The 26,680-nt window shown below is 45.7% G+C and overlaps 1 non-coding gene across 1 annotated transcript; it reads right to left on the minus strand.

Moving 5' to 3' along the window:
• Positions 1-3,808: 3,808 nt before the first annotated feature.
• On the minus strand, positions 3,809-3,923 carry LOC125088308 (U5 spliceosomal RNA). The gene has a single exon (XR_007123692.1). It is a non-coding gene; the product is annotated as a U5 spliceosomal RNA (small nuclear RNA).
• Between the last annotated feature and the right edge of the window lie 22,757 nt (positions 3,924-26,680).

Genomic DNA, 26,680 nt, shown 5'->3' on the forward strand with positions numbered 1-26,680 from the left:
CTACTTTTTCTTACCGCTCAGCTTTTAGATAAGTTGCTCTCAAAGCATGGTCCCCAGATCAACAACATCGACGCCACCTAGGAACTTGTTAGAAATGGAGTTTGGGGGGCGTCTGGGTGGCTCAGTGGGTTAAGCATCTGCTTTCGGCTCAGGTCATGATCCCAGGGTCCTGGGATGGAGTCTCCCTGCTCAGTGGGAAGCCCGCTGCTTCCTCTCCCTCTGCCCCTCCACCCCACTCCTGCTCTCTCTCTCTCTCAAATAAATAAAATCTTTTTTAAAAATTAAAAAAAAAAAAGGAATGGAATTTGGGGGTCTTGCCCAAACCTACTGAATGAAAGACCTGTATGTTAATAGCCTTCCAAGTGATTCTAATGTAAGCTAAAATTTGAAAACACTATTCTAGACCTTCACTCTTCAACATGATAGCCTCCAGACATACATAGTTATTGAACTCTTGGAATATGGTTAGAATGAATTACGATATCCTATAATTGTAAAATATACCCCGGATTTTGAAAACTTTAGTGTGAAAAAAAGAAAAAGTAAAATATCTCATTCATAATGTTTATATTGACAACATTGAAATTAAAATATTTTGGATATATTGAGTCAAAGAAAATACATTATTCAAATTAATTTCACCTGGGTTTTTTTTTTTTCAGTTTTGACATAGGGTTATTAGAAAATTTTGAGTTAACATTCGTAGCTCTCATTATATTTCTGTTAGACACCATCATTCTAGACTGTGAGTCTGCAAACTATAGCCTGTGGGCTACATCTGGCCTACTACCCGTTTTTAGATGGCCCATGCGTTAAGAATGGTTTTAAATTTTTAAATGGTTGAAAATAAATTTTACAAAAGAATATTCCAGGACATGTGAAAATTATACGATTTTTTTTTAAAGATTTTTTTATTTATTTGACAGAGAGAGAGAGATCACAAGTAGGCAGAGAGCAGGCAGAGAGAGAGAGGGGAGGAAGCAGGCTCCCTGCAGAGCAGAGAGCCCCACGCGGGGCTCGATCCCAGGACCCTGGGATCATGACCTGAGCCGAAGGCAGAGGCTTTAATCCACTGAGTCACCCAGGCGCCCTGAAAATTATACGATTTTTAAGTTTCATTGTCCATAAAGTTTTATTGAATATTTATATTCAATAAAGTTTTATTGAAACACAGACACACTCATTTATTTTTGTATTGTCTATGGTTGCTATTCCTGTATAGCAGCAGAAAACTAGCTGTGGCAAGAACCCTATGGCCTACAAGTGTAAAATATTTACTATCTGGCTCTTTACAGAAAATACTGGCTAAACCCTGTTCTAGACTGTCATCTTCTACATACTATCTAGGAGAGAACCCTACTTTTAACTTGTCCCTACTCTTTGTTCCCAAACTTTGCTTAACTTTTAGGCTCACTCCTTGACCCCTATAACCCAAATCTCAGTGGAATTTTGGAGTTGCAAGATTTCACACAGAAACTTGGTTTTTTGTTTTTGTTTTTGTTTTTTGAGGTCAACACAGGGCTTAAACTCATGACCCTGAGATCAAGACCTGAGCTGATACCAAGAGTCAGATGCTTAACTGACTGAGCCACCCAGGTTTCCCCTGGAGTTACAAGATTTGATCTATGCATTATTTAGAGTATAAAGAGATAGGCCAAAAATGTCCTTGCCTTCCAAAACTGCACAAGAAACTATGAACCCAGCAAAAAGGAACAGATAAATGTTCAATAGTTTCTTTCTTCATACACGGGAACTTCCTTCTTTTATTTATTTATTTGTTTGTTTCTTTATTATTTAATCTATTTATTTGAGAGAGAGAACAAGCAGAGGTGGGGGAAGGAGCAGAGAGAGAGGGAGAAGCAGGCTCCCAGCTGAGCAGGGAGCCTGATATGGGGCTCCATCCCAGGACCTTGAGATCATGACCTGAGCTGAGGGCAGACACTTAACTGACCGAGCACCAGGTGCCCCATTCTCTCTCTCTTTTTTTTTAAAGGTTTTATTTATTTATCTGGCTGCAGGAATGGGGCAGAGGAAGAGGGAGAGAGAGAGAGAATCTCAAGCAGACTCTGCACTGAGAGCAGAAAAGAGTTGGACTCTTGACCAACTGAGCCACCCAGGCACCCATGGGGCCTTCTTTCTTAAGGATAAGAGAACCCAGGATTAATTGTCCCATCAAATCAAGAGGTAAGCTAAAGCGAGGTAAGCAAATTGAGGACTGGTCCCTTTCTTTCATAACTCAGCAACACCTCTTGAATTAAAACTCTCACTCTCTCTGCGAGCTGGTGCCTACTCTCAGCCAGATTAGTTGGCTTCTGCAGCACCTCGTTCTTCCAGATATATTGGGGAAATCATTATGGTGGTTTTTTCCACTCCAGTGAAGCAGACGTCTGGAGCCCGTTGAGCCTGTATCCTTATTCTCTACCACCCGCACCAGTATGCAACAGAAGTCTTGTTGGCTCAATGAATCTTTATGGTCTCATTTTATAGGATTCCCAAAGAAGAGAAGTATGGCTGTGGTTTCCAGAATGTTAATTGATAACAGTTCTTGGCAACAGTGCCCTTCCTGGCTTTCCCTCTTTAACCTGCTCCTTCCACCCATAATAATAACATCATTCCTTAGACTGGCACCAGTCTCAAGTTTCTCTCTCTCCTTTTCTCTCTCCCTCTCTTTCTTTCTCTCCCTCCCTCTCTCTCTTTCTGTTTCTCCCCTATTTCCCCAACACCCACAGGCCCTTCATTCCTTTTTTCCTTGTTCTACTGAAAATACCAAGGACTGTTTAACTTTCTAATGTAAGCCAGTTTGTTGCAAATTTCCTGAACGTTGTAATAATGTGAATATTCGTGATTAAACGGGGCCTCATTGAGAAGTGTTGCTCCCTATTTCAACCACAGTTCACTGTCAAAGTTAAGGAGAGGTCTCACATCTCTATTCGTCTAAGAACTCTCTGCTCTGGACAGTTGTCTTTATTCTTTTTTTAAGATTTTATTTATTTATTTGACAGAAAGAGAGATCACCAAGGAGGCAGAGTGGCAGGCAGAGAGAGAGGGGGAAGCAGGCTCCCTGCTGAGCTTGATCCCCAGGACCCTGAGATCATGACCTAAGCCGAAGGCAGAGGCTCAACCCCCTGAGTCACCCAGGCACCCCTGGACAGTTGTCTTTAGATTCTGTTGTTGAGTTGAATTTAGAACCTAGGCTCGGAGTGGGAAGAGGCAGAAACACTTTCGCATAGGGAAACCATAGACAAACCTGACTTTTCCAGTTGAGCTCATCTTAAATATTGGACACCAAGAGGGAAGTCTCTCAGGGGTGTCTCTTAGAAAATAAGCTGGGGGATCAAGCAGCCTAGTGTTTTCTCCAGCTCTTCTCCCGATGATCTCCAGATTTCTGGCGTTGACCTTGGCTGAGCTTCTCTTTTCTCTGTAAAATAACGGGTTTGAAAAGTCAACCTGCAAAGTTCCTTCCAACTCTAAATTGTTCTGGTTTAGAATATAGAAAAGTTCAAGCTAGTAGAACCATGGAATTAAAGGATTTTTGATCCAGAGGTGCCATTGGGGATCATTTGGCCCAACCCTCAAATGTCCAAATGAGACTCAGAGGAGTGCAAACCACAGGGCTGGTGATGCCAGAACACCTGAGAGGAGGTGCCGTAGCTTTGAGGCTGAGTGGAATTGGGTCAAATAGGGACGGAGAATAGACCTAAAGTCTTCATATGTGGGGACAATATGGTTAAGAGTGGAGTCTTCTACTGTTTTTTTTTTTTTTTTTGTCTTTGTTTTTAGATTTGCTGGAGATTATCCTTTTTATTTTTTTTTCCCTAAGCAAGTTCTCAAAAAATGGGTTGCAGACTCAGAATTGTTTCTCTCTGTGGAAATCTTTAGTAAAAGGTGAAATATTTATGCGATCTGAAGAGAAACCAGAGTAGGGGGATCATACGTCCTAATGCAGTACCGACCAATGGTGAGAACCTTGCATTAATGCTCACAAGAGCCATCTGAGAACACAGCCATGAGTATGGCTCTGAAACAGCATACTTTCCTAGAAACTGTTGGGTTTTTTGTCCCCACCAAATATATGTGCATATAATACAAAAAACAACTGTTTGACTTAAGAAACCTAGTTAGATTTACTAGAAGAAAAATAACAACCTCTTGAACTGAAAATCAAAGTCAGTTATTTGGTATTGTAATAATAGCATAGACCAAGATACTGGTACCAAAATTTTCCAAATTTTTTTTTTTTTTAAAGACAACATTCTTCTCCTCTCCATGTTTTCACTTCCTTTCATTGTCCCTGGAACTTTTCCACTTTTTAATGGGTTGATATTTTATTGACATCCCTAATGCTGACTTTATTTTTGTCAGTTGAGTAAATTCTACCAATTATGGAGCTGTTTGGGTGTTGTACCGATAAAATCCCCAAATAAACAGTAGTTGGAGAGGACTTGCATTGTCTGGTTTTGTCTGGTCCTATGTATGGTTTTTGCACTTCCCTAACTGAGGAGAAGGGAGGATGTCATCTGATTAGCCCCTGTGGGAAGCCGTGTTCTGTACTTGTCAGAGATGCTCCCTGATCTTCAGAAGGAGATCAGGGATTGTGGTGATGTGCTCTACAGGTCACCTAACTGGATATTAAAGTCCAGACATGCCTGGAGAGTTCGACTATTTCTGTTCACCCAGTCCTCCCAGCCTCATACACCTCCCATCTTGATCATTTATTTTTTGTTGTTTGAGCTTTCTTTCTTTTTTTTTTTTTTTTTTAAAGAAGATCACAAGCAGGCAGAGAGGCAGGCAGAGAGAGAGAGAAGGGGAAGCAGGCTCCCCACTGCGGAGAGAGCCCAATGCGGGGCTCGATCCCAGGACCCCGGGATCATGACCCGAGCTGAAGGCAGAGGCTTTAACCCACTGAGCCACCCAGGCGCCCCATGTTGTTTGAGCTTTCTTTTTGGCTTAGGAAAATGTCAAACATTGAGGGAAGGGGTGTTGCTTGGGTCACGACTTTGACATAGTCTTTGACCAGTGCTCTACTAGAAAACATTTTTAGGAATTCCTCATGCTGGGAGCAGTTACTAAAAAAAAAACCCCAACTTAAAAAAATATATACATTTTATGTGAATTTTCACTTCTTAAATTTTTCTTTTCAGTTTGCAAAGATAATACTGCTTGTGGAGAGGTTAAACAATATAGAATAGGTTAAAGAGAAAAAGAGTCCCTAGAAATCCCACCATGTTGTCAAAGACCCCCGTCTCTCTCTTCCATGTATATGTGTATACACATGCAGGAGCATAATGGGAAGCACATGCCGTAACTGATTTTCCTCCCACATCAAAATAGAAACTCTGGGGTATAATTTAACATGATAGTGGTAAATATTAAATGGTGCTCAAAGATTTTTAGTTTTAATTTCTGTCCTGACAGTTGGAAATTATAGTTCTAGAGGTGAGTTCATGCACTATCATATCCATGTACATCTTTGTATGCCTGTCTCTATTACATTTAGGGTGGTTATAAAAATTTCTCCCCTTGGGGCGCCTGGGTGGCTCAGTGGGTTAAGCCGCTGCCTTCGGCTCAGGTCATGATCTCAGGGTCCTGGGATCGAGTCCCACATCGGGCTCTCTGCTCAGCAGGAAGCCTGCTTCCCTCTCTCTCTCTCTCTCTGCCTTCCTCTCCGTCTACTTGTGATCTCTCTCTGTCAAATAAATAAATAAAATCTTTAAAAAAAAAATTTCTCCCCTTTGGAGGCTTCTGGTTATTACATTTTTGGGGGGGAAATATAAGGGGCGCCTGGGTGGCTCAGTGGTTAAGCATCTGCCTTCAGCTCAGGTCATGATCCCAGGGTCCTGGGATGGAGCCCTGCTTCGGGCTCCCCACTGGGCAGGGATCCTGCTTCTCCCTCTCCCACTCTCCCTGCTTACGTTCCCTCTCTCACTGTCTCTCTTTCTGTCAAATAAATAAATAAAATCTTCAAAAAAATTTTTTTAAAAAGGAAAATATTATAAAAGCGATGGGGGATACATTATGATGTGTACTGCCATTTTCAACAGACAATATTTTATGGAGATCCGTCTGTAGATTTAGTAGATTATGTATATATTAATATAATACAGTATATAATAATACATATGATATAATGTATATTCCTTTGATGTATTCCCTGATACAGATGTTTTATAATTTATAATCTTCCAATTTGTTGTATTTGATTGTAAAAGTAATATTTGTTTGCTTTAAAACATTTTAAACCACTACAGAGCAACTGATGAGGGGCACCTGGGTGGGTCAGTTGGTTAAGTGTCTGCTTTTGGCTCAAGTCATGATCTCAGGGTCCTGGGATCAGGTCCCATGTTGGCCTCCTTGCTCAGCGGGGAGCCTGGTCTTCCTCTGTCTACCACTCCCCCTGCTTATGTACTGGCTCTTTGTCTCTCTCTCTCTTTCTCTCTCTCTCTCTCTCTCTCTCTCTCGATCTGACAAATAAATAAATAAATAAATAAATGAAATCTTAGGGAAAAAAAGAGTGATGAATTATTGAACTCTACACCTGAAACTAATGGTGTACTCTATATTGGCTAATTGAATTTAAATTAAAAAATAAAATGAAATAAACCACTGCAGAAATATACACAGTAAGATATAAGTTTCTTCCCCCTATTTTCTCAACTCCTTTTTAAGCATATCTGCTATTAATATTTGGTATATATCCTTCCAGACTTTTTTACTTTTGGTACAAACAGAAGTAAGCAATATGGTTTTGTTTTGTTTTGTTTTGTTTTTTTAGCAATATGGTTTTTATTTTATTTTTATCTTTTCGATTTATTTATTTATTTATTTATTTGAGAGAGAGCAAGAGAGAAAGCATGAGCAGGGTGAAGGGCAAAGGGAGAAGTAGACTTCCTGCTGTGCAGGGAGCCCGACATGGGGCTTGATTCCAGGACTCTGAGCTCATGACCTGAGCTGAAGGCAGACCTTGACAGACTGAGCCACCCAGGTGCCCCAGCAACATAGTTTTAAATTTTTTTTTTATAAAAATGAGGTCATACTACAGTATATATGGTTCTGCAACACTCTTTTCAAGCAACAATATACCATGATACATTATCAAAGTATGTATATTTTTAGGGGCGCCTGGGTGGCTCAGCGGGTTAAAGCCTCTGCCTTCGGCTCAGGTCCTGATCCCAGGGTTCTGGTATCGAGCCCCGAATCAGGCTCTCTGCTCAGCATGATTTTAGGCTTTAACCCACTGAGCCACCCAGGTGCCCCGGAGAGAAAGAATTTTTAAGATTTATTTATTTGTTTGAGAGGGAGAGAGAGATTGAGTAGGAGGGCAGAGGGACAGGGAGAGAGAATCTGAAGCAGACTCCACCATGAGCACGAGACCAATGCAGGGCTCAATGTCATAACCCTGAAATCATGACCTGAGCCAAAATCTAGAGTCAGACGCTTAACTGACTGAGCCACCCAGGTGCCCCTAAAGTTAACCATTTTATTTTTTTTTTTATTTTTTTAAAAGATTTTATTTATTTATTTGACAGATATCACAAGTAGGCAGAGAGGCAGGCAGAGAGAGAGTGAGGAGGAAGTAGGCTCCCCACTGAGCAGAGAGCCCGATGCGGGGCTCGATCCCAGGACCCTGGGATCATGACCTGAGCCGAAGGCAGAGGCTTTAACCCACTGAGCCACCCTTGCGCCCCTAAAGTTAACCATTTTAAAATGAACAATTCAGTGGCATTTAGTACATTCACTTTGTTGTACAACCATTACTTCTATCTGGTTCTAAAACATTACCCTAAAAGGAAACATCATATCCACTAAGCAGTTTTTCCCCATTCCCTCCCCAACACACAAATTTTGTTTTGTTTTGTTTTGTTTTAAGATTTTATTTATTTATTTGACAGACAGAGATCACAAGTAGGCAGAGAGGCAGACAGGGAGAGGAGGAAGCAGGCTCCCTGCTGAGCACAGAGCCTGAAGCGGGGCTCGATCCCAGGACCCTGAGATCATGACCTGAGCCCAAGGCAGAGGCTTTAACCCAATGAGCCACCCAGGTGCCCCAACACAAAAATTTTTTTAAAGATTTATTTATTCATTTTAGAGAAAGGAGGAAAGGGGAGAGGGCAAGAAATCTCCAGCAGACTTCCCGCTGAACGTTGAGCCCCATGTGAGGCCCGGTCCCACGATGCCGAGATCATGACCTCAGCCGAAATCGAGAGTCGATGCTTAACCAACTGAGCCACCCAGGCTCCCCTGCACACAAATTTTTAACACAAATATTGTACTTTTATTATAAAATTGCAGGCTTCAGATCTGCCATGTATTAAGGAAGATTAAAATTCAAGTCCACGTTCAGAATTCTAGAGAAGCATTCCTGATTAAGACCATTTTCCAGCATGCCTCTGTATCCCCCACGCTTACTTCTGCATCCCCAGTAGCCCAAGACTTAACTTGGATTCTTTTAATCTACTGCTAAATTGCTTTGTGATTTTTCTCAAGCATCTGCAGCTTGTGTTATGTCTCCTCAACAACCTTGTAAACCTGCTCCTTTTTTTCCCCTCCGGTCCCCTCTCATAACATCTGGCACTGGCTTTACGCAGTCACAGGCTCATTAAATTATTGTTGACTGATTGTTATCAAAACTTCCATATTGGACTCCGTGGGGTGTCAGGAGACTGCCTGGAGGGTGATGTAAATGGGAATTAAGAGGGAATTCAACACACAGCATTTTGCTTTCAGATAATATACTACTCATTGCCATTTATTAAGTGCCTATTAATTGTCCTGTCATAAACATTGTCTCATTGAAAATTCGTACAACAATCTTTTGAGGTGGAGGTTTTCTGGTGATACTCAGGGGGGTTAAGTAATTTGCTTAAAGTCTCTGGGCTTAATGTCAGATCCAGGCTTTGAACCCGGGTTGCCTGCTACACAGCATCTTCTACCATGCTTCATTGTCTCCATGTCCTCTCTCTGCCGAGGGTTATCCATCACCTTGTCCGGTTCATGCTTTTACTCTCATTGTTATAGTCAGGTTTGCCCTGAGGGAATATCGAAGCTCTCCTGCTGAAGCATAAGATGAAATACTCAGGAAGCACCAAAGAATCATTACGTCTCTCACAATCTTACTTCACGCCCTGGCCCAGCTGTCAAGGATCAAGTTCATTCCTTGCTTTATTATGTTCTGTGTTCTGGATAGGGTCCCATGCTGGCTAGCCCAGGTGTTATAACTGTCACCTCGGCTAGAGCTGGAGGTGGTATGTGGAGTTGAAGCCAGACACAGCAACCACCATAAGGATGGGAGATATCATTTTCCTAAAGGGGACAATCCCAGTGGGTGCCTGGAAGTTCAGTCTCGTCCCAGTCTTCCCGCAGGTGACATCTTCTTCTTTACTTCTAGAAAATGTGTAAAGCTTGGGATGTCAGAGAGCACTTTGGAGAAATGTAGTGTAAACGAAATCAGAAACATACGGATTGGCATTACCGCAGAGGAGACTCACATTTTAAAGCAGAAAGGAAAATATATGGGACAAAGGACCAGGTGGGCTTTTAAGGATGACATGGCAGGGTTGGGATATTTTAGCAAATTCTAATCTGTTGGGCACCGCACCCCAACCTGCCCCTCACAGCTGCAGAAAGACAGCCACCTCAGGGATGGTCGAGGTCTGGATCTGTGTTCTCAGAGGACAGAGGCTCTGCATTTGGAAATGGAAGGAGTAGATTGTTGAAGCAGCAATGCCATTTAACATTTGTGACTTTGTGACTGGACAAAACACTTGGTCCTTATAGATTTTTTCATCTGTTTAAAAAAAGCAAGGGCTTATTTAATGACAGCATCTTTGCTACCCCTTGTATGGCTTTGTGACATCATGGTTCCAATTTGCTGTAAACTATTAAACCATTATCATCATTTAGATGTATAAGAGACTTTAGAGAGATAATAAGTGATGATAATTAACAACTTAGGTCAAGTGGACTGACAGTTTTTAAAATTGCTATAAGACCTTTAAGGGGATGTTAGATAAGAACTCACATCAATAACTATTTTTATTAGATGACCCTTTCTCAGCCTGGATTCCTAGATGACCTAGTCATTCATTTGGTAATAACAGAACCCAGTTCTCCATGCTGAGTATGAGTGTGTTCTGGGCCATGGGGGTTTGTGTAGAGCACCAGGGATAGTGATGAGCTAAAAGCTCTTAATACTGGAAGGAAGCTTAAGGATCATTCATTCCAATTTCCTCGTTTTCCAGATAAACAGAATGAGGCCCAGAGAGACAAGGCAATTAGCCTGAGGCCACTCGGCTAATGGCTGAGCTGGGGCTCATCCTCAGCTTTTGGTTCTTAAACTCTAGTGATGTGATGAAAGAATACGTGAAAATAAACTAATTGAAGAATGCTTTGAAAACACTAGCAAAGACGGGTCACTTTGCAGCCATTTTTTCTCTGTTCTCAAGAAATACAGAGATAGCTGATACCTGATTGGCGAGTTAGGGAAGGCTTGCCTCCCACAAGATCCTCATCAGCCCTCTTTAAGGCTACCAGTTGTCTCGCTTTCATGGAAGCATTTCTCAGATCTCAGGCTCTTGATAACAAGGTGTTGGAACTGGTCATCTGCAGTGAACCCTGTGCCCGGGGAAGTTCCAAATGTCTCTTCCCCGTCCTCTCACCCTGGGAGATGCGCAGGCTGATTTCATTCCTAGAGGAATGACTAAGTAGGTGATCCTTGGACTCAGACCAGCCTAAGCATAAATAGTAGGAATCTGTTCATGGTTATTTCTGTAAGCCTTAAAAACATCCCTGGCCAGGCAAGAGATAGGATGATAATGGAAAAACCATTGTCAATTATAAAAAACTCGCACCTTGAAATGGGCCTGGTCCTAATTGGAAAATTGAAGCCCCCTCCCCCTTGGCTTAAAGTAGTTCTGGCTGCATTTGGCTGTTCTTTTCTGTTTGGGGGACTTCTTGACCCTTGAGGTGCAGCTCTCTGCCTGGTGCCTCACCTGTTGCTGTCCAGTTTCCCAGCCTGGGTTCCTGCTCCCTGACACGTGATTTCTCAGACTATTCTTGGTCTGTCTACCCCTGCTCTTTTCTTTCTGCCCTAGGACCCCTGGATTTGACCTCTTGCTCGCCTAACCCATGGTTCATTCATGCCTGCTCCTTCCACCCTTTACTCTCTACTCAGGATATGAGTTTTTTATTCCCATAACTGACTCACTTGCCTTCCCTGCCTGCCCTTAACTCTCACCCCTTCTACAACGGAGCCTCATTACTACTCCATTTCTGGGGTGACTTCCCTACCACACTGAATCTAACATTCTCCATGCCTAAGCCCCAAATGGACAAGAACATGAGACAACTATTTGCTCGGTACCCTGCCTTCATTATCATCCCCCAGGGTCATGTGGTGTCCTTACTGGGGTGTGGCTGCAGGACCTTGCCCATCTTTCACAAGCCATGCGGTATATTTAGAACAATAGTTAAACTTTCCCCCACCATGACTCTCTTTGCTTTGCCGAAGCAGAAAGTTTCAGTGCCAAGATGTTTCTGAGAGGGCACCAGCTAGAGGGTTATTTTAAGAACCTGAGCTAGGGACGCCTGGGTGGCTCAGTTGGTTAAGCGGCTGCCTTTGGCTCAGGTCATGATCCCAGAGTCCTGGGATCGAGTCCCGCCTCAGGCTCCTTGCTCAGTGGGGAGCCTGCTTCTCCCTCTGCCTCTGCCTGCCACTCTATCTGCCTGTTCTCGCTCTCGCTCTCTCTCTGACAAATAAATAAATAAAATCTTAAAAAAAAAAAAAAAAAGAACCTGAGCTGGAAGGACAAGAACCTGAACTGGAGACATGGCAGTATGAAGAGAAAGCAAGAGACAGTTTTTTCATGAGAAAGAGCAACAGGATTTGGAGACTACAGGGACGTAAGGAGTAGAGAAAAGGATCAGTCAATGCCAAGGCCATTGTTAGAACTGACCAACTAACTGGTCTAAAATATAACAGTTTTCATCTCCAAGCCAGTTCTTCCTCTGTTTCTCCCCATTTCCTTCAGTGGATCTAACACTCCCTTCACTCTCCACCTTTGAAGTTCTGAAAGGTCTTTGACTCTATCCACAAGGTCTTCCTTAAATCCAGTATATCACAAGTCCTACTGATGTTTCCTTTAGAATGTTTCTTCAAATCCACCCCCTCCTTTTATTCCTAGTGCTCCCGCACTGAGTTAGGGTCCCAGAGCACCTAGCCAGGACTTACCTCAGTTCTACTGTCAGTCTCCCTGGGTCAACCTATGCCACACTCAGCTACTGAATCATCTTTCCAAGACACCACTTTAAACATGCTGCCTCACTGCAAAACATCCCCATGACTTCTGTTGTGTGGGAAATCATCATACTCTGATGGTAGCCTTCAGTTGGGTTCATGATCGGGTGAGCTCTCCCTAAGGTTGCAGCATAGGGATGCCTGGGTGGCTCAGTTGGTTGGGCATCTCAGGTCATGATCCCAGGGTCCTGGAATCGAGCCCTCATCAGGCTCCCTGCTCAGCGGGGAGCCTCCTGCTTCAGCTCCCGCTCCCCTTGCTTGGCTCTCTTTTCTCTCTGTCAAATAAATAAAATCTTTAAAAAAAAATAGAAAAAGTCATGTTAATGCTCAAATCACATGGTTTATTTTTTTTTTAAAGATTTTATTTATTTATTTGACAGAGAGAAATCACAAGTAAGCAGAGAGGCAGGCAGAGAGAGAGGAAGAAGCAGGCTCCCTGCTGAGCAGAAAGCCCGATGTGGGGCTCGAACCCAGGACCTGGGATCATGACCTGAGCCGAAGGCAGCGGCTTAACCCACTGAGCCACCCAGGCGCCCCAATCACATGGTTTATTAAGTCAAATTAAAACACACAGCAAGAGGGCTCCTGGGTGGCTCAGTTGTTAAGCGTCTGCCTTCGGCTCACGTCATAATCCCAGGGTCCTGGAATCGAGCCCCGCATCGGGCTCCCTGCTCCGCGGGAAGCCTGCTTCTCCCTCTCCCACTCCACCTGCTTCTGTTCCCTCTCTTGCTGTCTCTCTCTCTGTCAAATAAATAAATAAAATCTTAAAAAAATAAAAAATAAAACACATAGCACGAAACAAGGGGAGGGATGCCTGGGTGGCTCAGTGGGTTAAGCCTCTATCTTCAGCTCAGGTCATGATCTCAGGGTCCTGGGATCAAGCCCCACATCGGGCTCTCTGCTCAGTAGGGAGCCTGCTTCCCGCCCCCACACCTGCCTCTCTGCCTACCTGTGATCTCTCTCTCTCAAATAAATAAATAAAATCTTAAAAAAAAAAAAAAAAAAGAAACAAGGGGAAAGTGACGAGGCTACTTTATCAACTTAGGGTAGGGTACAAGTAGGGTGGAAGGAACACAGAACCTGCATTTGGGGTATGCACTGTTTATGTATTCTGGATTTCTGTCTGCTGCATCTGATGTATCTGCTGAAATTACAAGAACCAGAGTTGACATTCAAGGAAGGGGACCCACAGATGGAAGGTTCTCTGGGCCCGTGGCAGACATATGAATGAGTATGCAGGACCATTGCTGTAACTTGCTAAGCTCCTGAGCTGCCATGAGTATATTTGTATATCTTGGGTAGAATATACATGGAACATACCAGAATAGATGTCACCGAAAGGTCATATGAAAACCTCGTGAATAATGAGTGCCCTTGTACATTGAGTCTATCCTGAGTATCAGTGCCTTTGGTATATTTAGTGCCTTATGCATGTTTATGTGCCTTCTGGATGTTTATGATATCATAAATATTTAATACCTTTTATGCATTTGGGACACCATGACTATTTAGTATGCAAAGGCTTTTTCAATCTTGGGTATCTCTTCTGAGTCCTATCTACACATACTCTACTTACTAGTTCACACATCCTATGACCTCTGTCTCTGTCTAACAAACACTGGTTATTAGCTATTCACCTATCATTAAAACACCTTAAAATGTTTCACTCAGATTTTACAAACTACCAACTTATTTATCTTTTATAACAGGACTGAATATTCTCAAATCGGATTCCCACCTTCCCTTTGCCCGCACCTCCTCCTTCTCAACTTTATTAGGTCCTGTAAGGTCTCACTCATAGGTCTTCAGGGAGCTTCCCTCATGGGGGGTGGGAAGGGGCTGGGTGGCTCAGTCGTTAAGCGTCTGCCTTCAGCTTGGGTCGCGTTCCCAGGGTCCTGGGATCCAGCCTGGCATCTGGCTTTCTGATGAGCTGAAAGCCTGCTTCTCTGCTTCTCCCTCTCCCACTCCCCCTGCTTGTGTTCCCTCTCTTGATGTCTCTCTCTCTCTCTGTCAAATAAATCTTTAAAAAAAAGTCTTTCACGTAGGGGTGCCTGTGTGGCTCAGTCAGTTAAGTGTCTGCCTTCTGCTTGGTCCGTGATCTCAGGGTCCTGAGTTTGAGCCCCACATCGGGCTCCCTGCTCAGCAGGGAGTCTGTTTCTCCTTCTGCCTTTGCCTCCCACTCATGCTCTCTCCTTCTCTCTCTCTCAAATAAATAAAATCTTGAAAAAAAAAAAATCTTCCATGCACCCTGTTTCTCCATCTAGACTCTAAGCCCTTTGGCCTCAGGATTCCCATCCAAGGCTTCTTGTCTCCCTCACAGCACCTGCCTCAGAGCCATTCACAGAGATGTTCAACTCAACATTCGTGAGTGCCCACAGAATACCAGGCACTCTGGTGGCTTTTACACCCATTGTCGCCTAACTTCATCTCCTATGAGAGCTGCACCAAGTATTGCTATGCCCGTTGTGAAAACAGAGGCTCAGAAGGTATAGCAATCTGCGTAAGGGCACCCAGTTAGCAAAGAACAGTCTTTTAATTCCGCATTTGGGTGATAGCCTCATACATATTGTCTGTTTCAGGAAATATTTATTCACAGTGGGGATGGTCATTATCATCATGGTCTCAGTTCCTTCCTACCAAGAACTTGGCTGAAAATTCCCTGTCCTTGAGCCGCTCCCCTAAAGTTCTTCCAGTGACCTGTATCTCCAATTCCCACTCAATTTCCTAGTCATGTCACATCTCTTTGCTAAATTCTCATAGACCCTGACGCCTCATGCATTTGTCTCCCCACAAGCCCTTCTCCAAGCCCCATGACGGCTTCTCTTCCTCACGGCCCCCCCTTCTTACATCCCCCTTCCAGTCCAGTTTTACTTCGGGTTGCAGGGATGAAGAAATATACCCCCATGTGGGAATGCTGTCTGAACTAGAGTGCTTATGTCTAGGAGATACCTAAGGTTCTTTGGAGGGAATATTATTACTACTTATTAGCTGGGTGGCCTGAGCAAGTCACACCCCATCTCCATGCTTCAGGTTTTTTTTTCTTAACCATTTTTTAAATTTAAATTCCAGTGGGTTAAGCCTCTGCCTTCAGCTCTGGTCATGATCTCAGGGTCCTGGGATCAAGCCCCACATGGGGCTCTCTCCTCAGCAGGGAGCCTGCTTCCCTCTCTCTCTCTGACTGCCTCTCTGCAGACTTGTGATCCCTCTCTCTCTGTCAAATAAATAGATAAAATCTTAAAAAAAATTTTTAATTCAATTAATTAACATATAATGTATTATTTGTTTCAGGGGTACAGGTCAATGATTCATCAGTCTTATATAATACCCAGTGCTCATTACAACACATACCCTCCCCAATGTCCATCACCCAGTAACCCCATCCCCCCACCTCCCTCCCCTCCAGCAACCTTCAGTTTGTTTCCTAAGATTAAGAGTCTCTTTTGGGGGGCACCTGGGTGGCTCAGTGGGTTAAAGCCTCTGCCTTCTGCTCAGGTCATGATCCCAGGGTCCTGGGATCGAGCCCCACATCGGGCTCTCTGCTCAGCAAGGAGCCTGCTTCCCCCCTCTCTCTGCCTGCCTCTCTGCCTACTTGTGATCTCTGTCAAATAAATAAATAAAATCTTTTAAAATATTTTTTTTAAAAAGAGTCTCTTTTGGGGTACCTGAGTGCCTCAGTGGGTTAGGTGTCTGTCTTTGGCTCAGGTCGTGGTCCCAGGATCCTGGTATTGAGTCCCAGATCAGTCTCTCAGCTTGGTGGGGAGTCTGCTTCTCCCTCTGCCCCTACCCTCCTGCTTGTGCTCTCTCTCTCTCTCACGCGCGCACTCTCTCTCAAGCAAATAAATAAAATCTTAAAAAAAAAAGTCTCTTCTGGTTTGTCTCCCTCACTGGTTTCATCTTATTTCATTTTTTCCTCTCTTCCCCCATGATCCTCTGCCTTGTTTCTTAAATTCCACATATCACTGAGATCATATGATAATTGTCTCTCTCTGATTGACTCTCTGATTCACTTAGCATAATACCCTCTAGTTCCATCCACATCATCGCAAATGGCAAGATTTTATTTTTGATGGCTGGGTAATATGTGTGTGTGTGTGTGTGTGTGTGTGTGTGTGTGTGTGTGTGTGTGTCTGGGCTCTTTCCATAGTATGGCTGTTGTGGACATTGCTCCTGTAAACACTGGGGTGCAGGTACCCCTTCAAATCACTACATTTGTATCTTTGGGTAAATACCCAGTAGTGCAATTGCTGGGTCATAGGGTAGCTCTATTTTCAACTTTTTGAGGAATCTCTATGCTGTTTTCCAGAGTGGCTGCACCAGCTTGCATTCCCACCAAGGGTAAGTGGGGGGGGGGGGTCCCCTTTCTACACATCCTCGCCAACATCTGTCATTTCCTGATTTATTAATTTTATCCATGATTCAATTTCTTTGCATACAAAATGGTAAGTCTTGCTCACATTTATCAATGTACCTACATAAGGTACATAAGCATTGTATATATTACAAGAAATCAATAATAGCAGATGCTTTTCAGCATTTCAGGAGTGCCAGACGCTATTCCAAATGCTTTATTTACAGGTATTTATTCACTTAATCTTCACAACAGCATATAGAAATGTTATTATTAGCCCTATTTCACAGACAAAAAAATCAGTCTCCAAATTAAGTAGTTGACCCTAGATCACCCCAGCACGTGGGTGGTTAAAACTGGGCTTCCAAGTCTGGCAGTTCTGGCTGCAGAGTCCCCTGTCTTAACCACTACCCTATACTACCTTGGATTTCCTCATAAAATGAGAGGGGCTAGTTAAAAATAATCCCCTAGACTTTTATAGCTCTTTTCTGATTCTAAAGCACTGTTCACACTCCGTACCCTATCGAATCTTCAAAACAACCCTAGAGGTAGATATTATTCGAGCAATTTACAGGGTAAGAACTGAGACGGGTCGCCTAGGTGGCTTCAGCTGGGTCATGATCCCAGCGTCTGGGGATTAAGCGCCCCCTGAGGCTTCCTGCTCAGTGGAGAGCCTGATTCTTCTCCCTCTTCTGCCGCTCCCCCTGCTTGTGCTCTTTCGCTCCTGCTCTCTGTCTCACTTGCTCTTGAACTATCTAAAAAAAAAAAAAAAATTAGTAAATTTTTTTTAAAAAGTACTGAGACTCTTAAGAGGGTAATGTGTCCAAAGGCACTCAGCCAGCGAGGGCGAGCACGGGACTCGAACCCAGGACCACTCATTCCCAGCACCCCTCCCGTTGTACCTCTGAAACCACAGGGCACATCGTGTGCTTTCTGAGTCTCCTCCAGCTCTAATACTGAGACCCCAGGGTTCCCTCAAAGGATCCCCTGCCCTGTCACCCCCACCCCGCCTTTACGCCGCGCATGCTCACAAGAAGCAGCAGGGGGCGCTATAGACCAGCACACAGGGACCGGCCTGCCCTGGGAGCCTCCGTTGGAGGACACAGCTGTAAGCCTCCCTGCCTATTCCCTTCTTTTTAATTTGTTTCCACTAAAAAATGTTTTGGTAAGTACTCCTTGTACATAGCACAACATTTGAAAGGTACAAATGAATATACAATGTACCTGTGCCCCAGCTACCCAGTTCATCCTCCTGGGGGGTAAGCCCAAAAAGTGTTCTAGTGTTTCTTTCTAGAGAGAATCTGTGCTTCTTTAAGCCAGTATGTCTTTTTCTTCCCACGGGCTCAGGACGGCATACAAACATGTACGTGTTGGTTTTTATTGCTCAAATGGTGGCCATCCTATACACACTCTTCTTCCCGCAGTTTTTTGGGATAACTGATCGTGCAGATCAGTCCCGCGTCGCAATTCATAATACCTATATTTAATTGAGTGATAAGCCATAATCAATTTTGCCAGCCCCCGATTATTTTTCTATCTTGTACCATTACAAGAAGAGCTGCAAATAAATACACTGTTCCTAGGTCTCTCTGCATGTGTGCCTATCTGTAGGATAAATTCCTGGAAGTGAGATTGCTTGCCTGCAAATTACACACATTTGTAATGTTGATTGATACAGCTGAATTGCCCTTGCACAGAAGCTGCCCATTTATGGCTACATCAGAAGGGCACTAGGGAGTATGTTTCCTATACCCTCACTGATACAGAATCTTACCAGACTTCTGATCTTTGCCCATCCCATCGGTGAAAGATGGTTTCTCACTGCAGTTTTAATTGTTTCTCCTAAAACGAGTGCCCACTGACCTCTGGGATTCGTTCACGCAATCTGTAAGTAATTAGCAGGTATCTCCTTGGGGCCAGGGTGTCCTGCCCCAGCTGTCCCCTGGTCTGACTGTCATTGTCTTTTCCCGCCTGCCCCGTGCTGCCCTGCCTTGTGATGGCTCCCAAGAAGCCATTTTCCTTGCTTGGCCTTCCTCACCAGGTCAAGCAGGGGCGACCTCACTTGACCTCTTCTTTAGAGGCTTAAGAGTGAGGAGAATGTGGTTTCTTGCCTTTTCTCTGTTCTCAAGACTAATTCCTGTAACCCAATTAAGCAAAACTGAGAGGTGGGGACATGTGTCTTAAGGTCAGAATTAGCACTGGGTCTTCGGGCTTCTCAAACCACCCGGTCCAGTAGGTCAATTGCTGCCTCAGTTTTCCCGTCCCTTCCCCTCTAGGTGTCAGGAAAGTGAACAGAGAGCAGGTATCTGGACACTTGTCCATGTTCAATGCTGGTGTTTGCTCTGTGACTGGCCAGTCAAAACTGCCTCATATTCGATGCCAGCTAAACGGAAATGCATCTATGAGGAGCACTGGTTAGATTAAAGCGGGGAAGGAAAGACATGAGGATCAATGTTCTTTTCTACATGGAAAACCTCTGGAGCATTTCCTACCCACCCCCCACCCCTGCCATTTTATGGCAGTCCCAGAGCACTTGACTCTGTTGTGTACTTGACCCTGTTGCAGGGTAACTTCTCCTTCACTTGGCTCTGCGCAAGGCTATGTCGGAATCAGCTAGGGTTGGCATCTTTGTTCATCTCTGTATCTGTCCTCAGACTAAAGAAGGGATCAAGACATGGGAGCTTTGAATGAATATCTTCCTGCCTTCCAGTTCCCAGGAACGGTGTATGTACCCCTCACGTCATTCTCTAGTCACTTAACTAATGGGACCTTTACCTCTAGTTCATCCCAAGCATGACTGCTGGAGCTTTCCTCCTCCTAAAGCACACTCGTAATCCAGTCACTTGTGGAGGTTCCCTGTGGCCTACTAAATGAAGTGCAAATTCCTAAGCTTGGAATTTAGGGGCCCCCGTGGTGATATGGCTCTGGTCTATCTTTCCAGTCCTTCTTTCCACTACCTCATGCTCCAATCAAACGGAATTACTCAATGCTTCTCAAGTGTGCCCACATTCCATCCCTGTGCCTTTGCCCCCTGGTGGCCCGCCCTCCTGTGCCTAGAACACCTTCCTCTTTGCTCTCCTTCCATCACTGATGCCTGCTTTTGGTCTCTCCAGTCTCTCTCTTCCCACCCCATCCTTTGTTTAAAAAGGAAGGGTCATAAGGTTTTATAAAAAAGACAGACTTTATTTTTTTCTAAAGATTTTATTTATTTATTTGACAGACAGAGATCACAAGTAGGCAGAGAGGCAGGCAGAGAGAGAGGAAGGCAAGCAGGCTCCCTGCTGAGCAGAGAGCCCGATGCGGGACTCGATCCCAGGACCCTGAGATCATGACCAGAGCCGAAGGCAGCGGCTTAACCCACTGAGCTACCCAGGCGCCCAGACTTTATTTTTTAAAGATTTTATCTATTTATCAGAGAGAGAGAGAGAAGAGCACAAGCATGGTTCGTGGAGGCAAAGGGAGAAGCAGGCTCCCCGCTGAGCAAGGTGCCCAATGTGTATCTTTATCCCAGGACCCTGGAATCATGACCTGAGCTGGAGGCAGATGCTTAACCAACTGAGCCACCCAGGCATCCCAAAGATAGACTTTACATATCCTTCGGGGTCCTTCCCAAATGTAATTGGCCCTAGAGACTCCTATTCAGATCCCCCAGATTTCCCACTTAATTTCCCAGTCAGGCTCTGTGGTGTCAGCTTCTCTCATGAATCATGTCTGCTCTATCTTGCATCCTCATTCCTGCGACACCTCAGATGGAAGACTGGAAAGCAGAGGGTATGTGACCCATCTCTGTGTCACCATTGTGATCAATGTGTGTGAGTGAAGAGACTCTCCTTGCTGTGTGGCCCATTTTATTTCCCCACTCTTAGTTCGAGAAATGGGAAGAATCTGGGACCCATGGCCATGACTGTGGCAGCCATCCCTGCAGATGCTCCTCTGAGACGGTTTTTGTTTTGTTTTGTTTTGTTATTTATTTATTTATTTATTTATTTTTATTTGTTTATTTGACAGAGATCACAAATAGGCAGAGAGGCAGGCAGGGAGAGAGAGAGAGAGGAGGAAGCAGGCTCTATGATGAGCAGAGAGTCCGATGCGGGACTCGATCCCAGGACCCTGGAATCATGACCTGAGCTGAAGGCAGAGGCTTTAGCCCACTGAGCCACCCAGGCGCCCCTGTTTTGTTTTTTAAAGAGTTTATTTATTTATTTGACGGAGAGAAAGAGAGAGAGCACAAGCAGGGGGAGCAGCAGGCAGAGGGGGAAGCAGACTCCTCACTGAGCAGGGAGCCCAGTGCAGGACTCGATCCCAGGACCCTGGTATTAATGACCTGAGCCAAAGGCAGACGCTTAACGACTGAGCCACCCAGGCGCCCCACTGAAAGGGTTTTGTTTTTTTTTTAAAGATTTTATTTATTTATTTGACAGAAAGATCACAAGTAGGCAGAGAGGCGGGCAGGGGGTGGGGGGAAGCAGGCTCCCTGCTAAGCAGAGAGCCCGATGTGGAACTCGATCCCAGGACCCTGAGATCATGACTGAGCCGAAGGCAGAGGCTTTAACCCACTGAGCCACCCAGGCGCCCCACTGAGAGGGGTTTTAAGGCAGAGCTGTCCCAGTCAAATCAGGAGATGCCAGCAGCCCTGCAGAGAATAGCAGGGACCTGTGTCTCAGGCTTGGGAGAAGAGTGTCCGATTTGCCCTTTTTCTTTTCTTTTTTTTTTTTTTTAAAGATTTATTTATTTATTTATTTGACAGAGAGAGATCACAAGCAGGCAGAGAGGCAGGCAGAGAGAGAGGAGGAAGCAGGCTCCCTGCTGAGCAGAGAGCCCGATGCGGGGCTCGATCCCAGGACCCTGAGATCATGACCTGAGCCGAAGGCAGCGGCTTAACCCACTGAGCCACCTAGGCGCCCCGATTTGCCCTTTTTCTGAGGGAAGGTACCACAGTTAACATATCTGACTGACTGGAAGGAGCAACATTTGTTCACTTTGAGTTCTTGGAAAGAGAAGTGGAAAAGCCATCTCTCTCCTTCCTCTGCAGCCCTGGTCTCCCCCATTGAGCAGATGGGCACAGACACTTTCCATTGAAAGTCCTGTGTGCATTGTTGGGTGGTGATGTGTACACTGGCCAGGCAGCAGGAAGACAACCTGGTCCTCCTCCAGGGCTTGCTTCTGGTACCTTCTGCAAAGGAAGGAGTGGTATTTCAGAGTTTGGATGCGAGTTCTGGTTCTTACTCCACCATTCAATAGCCAGGTACCTTGACCAGCTTCCTTAATCTGGTTCAGCCTCAAAATAGGAATAGCTTTACCTTTACCTTCCACATGGGCCGTTCTGAGCACCAAAAGAGAAAATGTACATGACACTGTTTTGCAGATTTTATTTTAAAAATGTTATTTATAGCTTGCCTTGTAGTGCAGTGGGTTTACAGAGGCTTACAAGATACCTAAGATATAGGAGAACATAAAAGCGAGAGTTAAAAGCAGCGGAGAAAAAGAATGAGGACGTAATGAGCTCTAGATGCAACTAAATGTGTACCTTGTTTGCTGTGGGTGGGTCTCGAGGTTGCTGGGAAATGCATACTGTTATCTGAATCAGTGGAAGGGGTCACTTGGGTGGTGGTGTTTCAGGATGTCCAGTGTGGACGATGAAGGCTCATAACAGGGCTGTCAAATTCTGGATGGGCCTTGGATCTCCATGGACAGGGATCCGTCCCAACCTCACCCTCCCCGTAGTGTGCCATTGCTTCCGTCCAACCCAGATCCACTAGAACCTGGAGGCAGCCAGGTCCTTCTAAACATCTTTTTTTTTTTTTTAATATTTTATTTATTTGTTTGTCAAAGAGAAGAGCACAAGCAGAGGGAGTAGCAGGCACAGAAGAGGGAGAAGCAGGTCCCCCGCTGAACAAGGAGCCTGATGCAGGACTCAACCCCAGGACGCTGGAATAATGACCTGAGCTGAAGGCAGATACCCAACCCACCAAACCACCCAGGTGTCCCCCTTCTAAACAGTTTATCCTTGCCCCACCCACCCTGCATAACCAGCATGACCTCTCTGTGGAGACAACTCACCTCCAGTCCACTCAGACACTTATCTTCACAATCTTTACAAAACCTACAAACCAGCTTCATTAATATTTATAATATACATATCAGAAAGTTCACCCTTTTTAAAAAAGATTTATTTATTTGGGAGAGACAGCGAGAGCACAAGTGGGTGAAAGGGCAGAGGGAGAAGCAGACTCCCCGCTGAGCAGGGAGCCCAACTCTGGACTCCATCCCAGGACTCCAGGTTCACTAATGCCCAACCAACTGAGCCACCCAGGTTCCCGAAAGTTCACCCTTTTAAAGTGTACTGCTCAACGGCTTTTTTTTTTTTAAGATTTTATTTATTTATTTGACAGAGAGAGAACACAAGTAGGGGAAGTGAGAGAGGGAGAAGCATACTCCTCAAAGAGCAGGGAGTCTAATGCGGGGCTCGATGCGGGGCTCAATCCCAGGACCCTGGGAGCCAAAGGCAGACACTTTAGGACTGAGCCCCCCAGGCACCCCAATGGTTCTGAGTATAGAAACACTCTTATCTCCCATGCTGAATACCATGCCCACCTGATTTTCCTTGCCACACAGACCTCAGTTTCTTCTCCTGTGCTCTCCCTCTGCCCCTAATTCTTCACTCTCTGGGCCTGGACTCAATTCTGGAAAAGGTGCCCCATCATTCTGGCATTTTCCACCTCGGACCCATCCCTTTGGCTGGGTGCCCCCAATGAGGTCTGCCTTACTAAAAGTAAACTGGCTCTGGGGTTGGCGGGGAGTGCACAGAAAAGCCATCAGTGTGATCTGCACATTCTGTGAGCTTGAGGAACGCCCGGGAGAACCCGGGCGGGCGGGCGGCAAGAGGCTGTGGGCAAGACCGGCCAGGGAGCGGCAGCCCTTGTCAGATCACATTGTTAGACTGTGACTCACTCCCGCCTGCCCGCAGTCTGGAAAGCGGAGGCTCTCCTCCTGGCCTTCAAAGGAGGGCTGCCCGGGCTGTGGGTGGACCCTCAGAGCAGTGCTCCCAGGGCCAGGTTGCACGGGCAGAGCGGGGACCTGTTAATTCCAGAGCTGGCCTGTTTCATGTCCCTTGACCCCACCTCGAGAATCCCATGTGAAAAATCCTCTGTTAAAAAGTCATATGTTGGGAGCCTGAAAGGGGGAAGGAAAGGGGTCCTCTCTGTACTTTTGCAGAGAGAAGAGGGAATCATCGGAGCTCCTGAGCCTGGTCAGGGATTTGGGCTCTGCTGACTGGTAGTGGAGACCCAAGCCCCAGCTGGGCAGTTGGCCCCCTCAGGGACCCTTTCCTCCCCAAATTCCCCACAGTGCCAGGCTATTCCTGGATCCCATGGCACTCACATGTCTTTCTTCTCGTTCCCTTCTCCTTTGCCCCATCTTTCTGTTGTTTCCCCATCCGCACTATTGGCCCATCCCAGATCTTTCACATATAGGGAAGAGAGGGGGGAACCTTCTTTTCCAGCTTACTCTACTGGCTTAGCATCCCTGTGTTTCAAGCGCCCACGGAAGTCTGGATTAAACTGGTCCCTTTCTACACCCCAGGGAGGGGCTGCCCAATCCAGACCCCGTCCCCTTCCCGCACAGCACGGGATCCTGCTCAACTCGCATGCGCTTGCTCGGTCCAGAACCTGACTGGAATGTTGAGAGCGCTACCCAGAACCCCCTGTCTGATGGGGGAGGACAGAGTTTGGTCTCTGGGAACTCCCGTCTGGTGGAGGAACCTAGACCTAAACAGTTAAACACTGTTTCATAGAGCAGTATGTTCCCAACTGCAAATCCTACAAAAGGCTAAAGCCACAGAGAGGGGCTGGAGCTGTGTCAAGAGTCTTTCCGAGGGGCACCTGGGTGGCTCAGTGGGTTAAGCCTCTGCTTTCAGATCAGGTCATGATCTCAGGGTCCTGGGATCGAGCCCTGCATTGGGCTCTCTGCTCAGTAGGGAGCCTGCTTCTCCCTCTCACTGTCTCTGCCTGCTTCTCCCTCTCTCTGTCTCTGCCTGCCTCTCTGCCTACTTGTGATCTCTGTCTGTCAAATAAATAAATAAAATCTTTAAAAAAAAAAGAGTCCAAATCTCCTTCCTTAAAGCCCTTGTGGGAACCATCCCATGTGGGTGATCACAGTTTCTTTTTTTTTAGGATTTTATTTTACTTTTTAAGACTTTATTTGAGAGAGAGAGAGAGCACACAAGCATGAGGTGGGGGTCAGAGGGAGAGACACACTCCCCACTGAGGACAGAGCCCCAGCACAGGGCTCCATGTGGGGCTCGATCCCAGGACCCAGAGATCATGGCCTGAGCTGAAGTCAGATGCTTAACCAACTGAACCACCCAGTAGCCCCTTAAGATTTTATTGTTTAACTAATCTCCACACCCAGCATGGGGTGGAAACCCACCACCCTGAATCAAAAGTTGCGTGCTCTTCTGACCTGGCCAGCCAGGTGCCCCTGTGGTCACAATTTCTTTAAAGATTTTTTTTTGAGCAAAAGAGACAATGAGAGAGAGAGAGAGAGAGAGAGCATAAGCTGGGGGCAGCACAGAGAGAGAGGGAGAAGCTGGCTCCCCGCTGAGCAAGTGTTCAATCCCAGATCCCTGGGATCCTGATGTGAGCCAAAAGCAGACACCTAACTGACTAAGCCACCCAAGTGCCCCACAATTTCTTTCTTTTTCTTTTTTTAAAGATTTTATTTATTTATTTGACAGACAGAGATCACAAGTAGGCAGAGAGGCAGGCAGAGAGAGAGGAGGAAGCAGGCTCCCCACTGAGCAGAGAGCCCAATTCGGGCCTTGATCCCAGGACCCTGGGATCATGACCTGAGCTGAAGGCAGAGGCTTTAACCCTCTGAGCCACCCAGGCGCCCCTGCCCCACAATTTCTAACACTCCTGCAAAGTTGGGTGGAGAGTGTCCATTGCCCGTGAAGGTTAAAGCTGGGCTGAATTAGGGGTAGCTGCCTTTAAAAACTGTAAAGAACCCCAAATTCAGTGGTCTTTCCACCACCTCATGCCAATTCCACTGACATAAGGCACACGGGGATGGGCATGTTGGGGCGTGGGCTGTGCGGCCAAGCAGGAAAGCTGCAAGATGGCGAGGGCTGCTCCACTACTAAGGGAAGGGGAATGAAGGAGTGGACTTACTTTCTCAAAATAGTATTTTCTTTCTTTTTTTTTTTTTTTTTTTTTTTGAGGGGGGCATCCAGAGGGAGATGGGGAGAGAAAATCTCTCACAACCCGGAGATCATGACCTGAGTCAAAACCCAGGGTCAGATGCTTAACCAGCTGAGCCACCCAGGCGTCCCCAGTATTTTCTCTTCCGTGGAAATAGCAAGTACATCTGAAGGAGACAAGGAGAGCTCCCAATTTTGGGGGCAGATTGCCTGGTTGGGAAACCCTCCCATAGCCAGTGAGGACACCTGCGTGGTCACTTTCCCCAGCTACGCATGCACTTGGCCCAATGCACGTTCTCTGTGGATGTGTCGCTGGTGCTCCCTCCATTTTCTCCGTGAGGCTCTGAGAAGTGGGATCCCCGGCAGCTGATTCACTGCAGATCTGGGGCCGGAGCCCAGCTCTGATTGCAAGTCTGATGGTTGTTCCACTACGCTGTGTTTCTCAACTTATGAGGCCAGTGTCTAGGGTCATTACCGATTCCAAGGTCTCCACTGCAAGCCCTTATTCCTGACCCAAGTCACTGCCCTATTCAGTATTTTGGGCAAAGCTGGAAAGGCTCCTGCTCAGGGCTGAGGCCCCTGGCCCTTTTCCCAGGCTCGTCAAGCCGTTCTTAGTCAAGATGTTCTTAGGCTCCATTTTACACCCCGTCCAGCTCCCACCCACACCCTCCTAGCCCCAGCTGACTTGGAAGCAGGGAGAAGGACACAAGGCCAGAGGCTTTTGTTTTCCAGCGATGGAGAAATGGCTGAAATCCCCGCATCTCCCCCAGAAGACAGAGGCAGCTCTGGATTTCCTGTTGCTCCCAACACGGGCCAGATAATTGGAGACAGATTTTTGGGCTTG

The sequence above is a fragment of the Lutra lutra genome, chromosome 16 (genome assembly GCF_902655055.1).
Source record: "Lutra lutra chromosome 16, mLutLut1.2, whole genome shotgun sequence".
NCBI classification, from domain to species: Eukaryota; Metazoa; Chordata; class Mammalia; order Carnivora; family Mustelidae; genus Lutra; species Lutra lutra.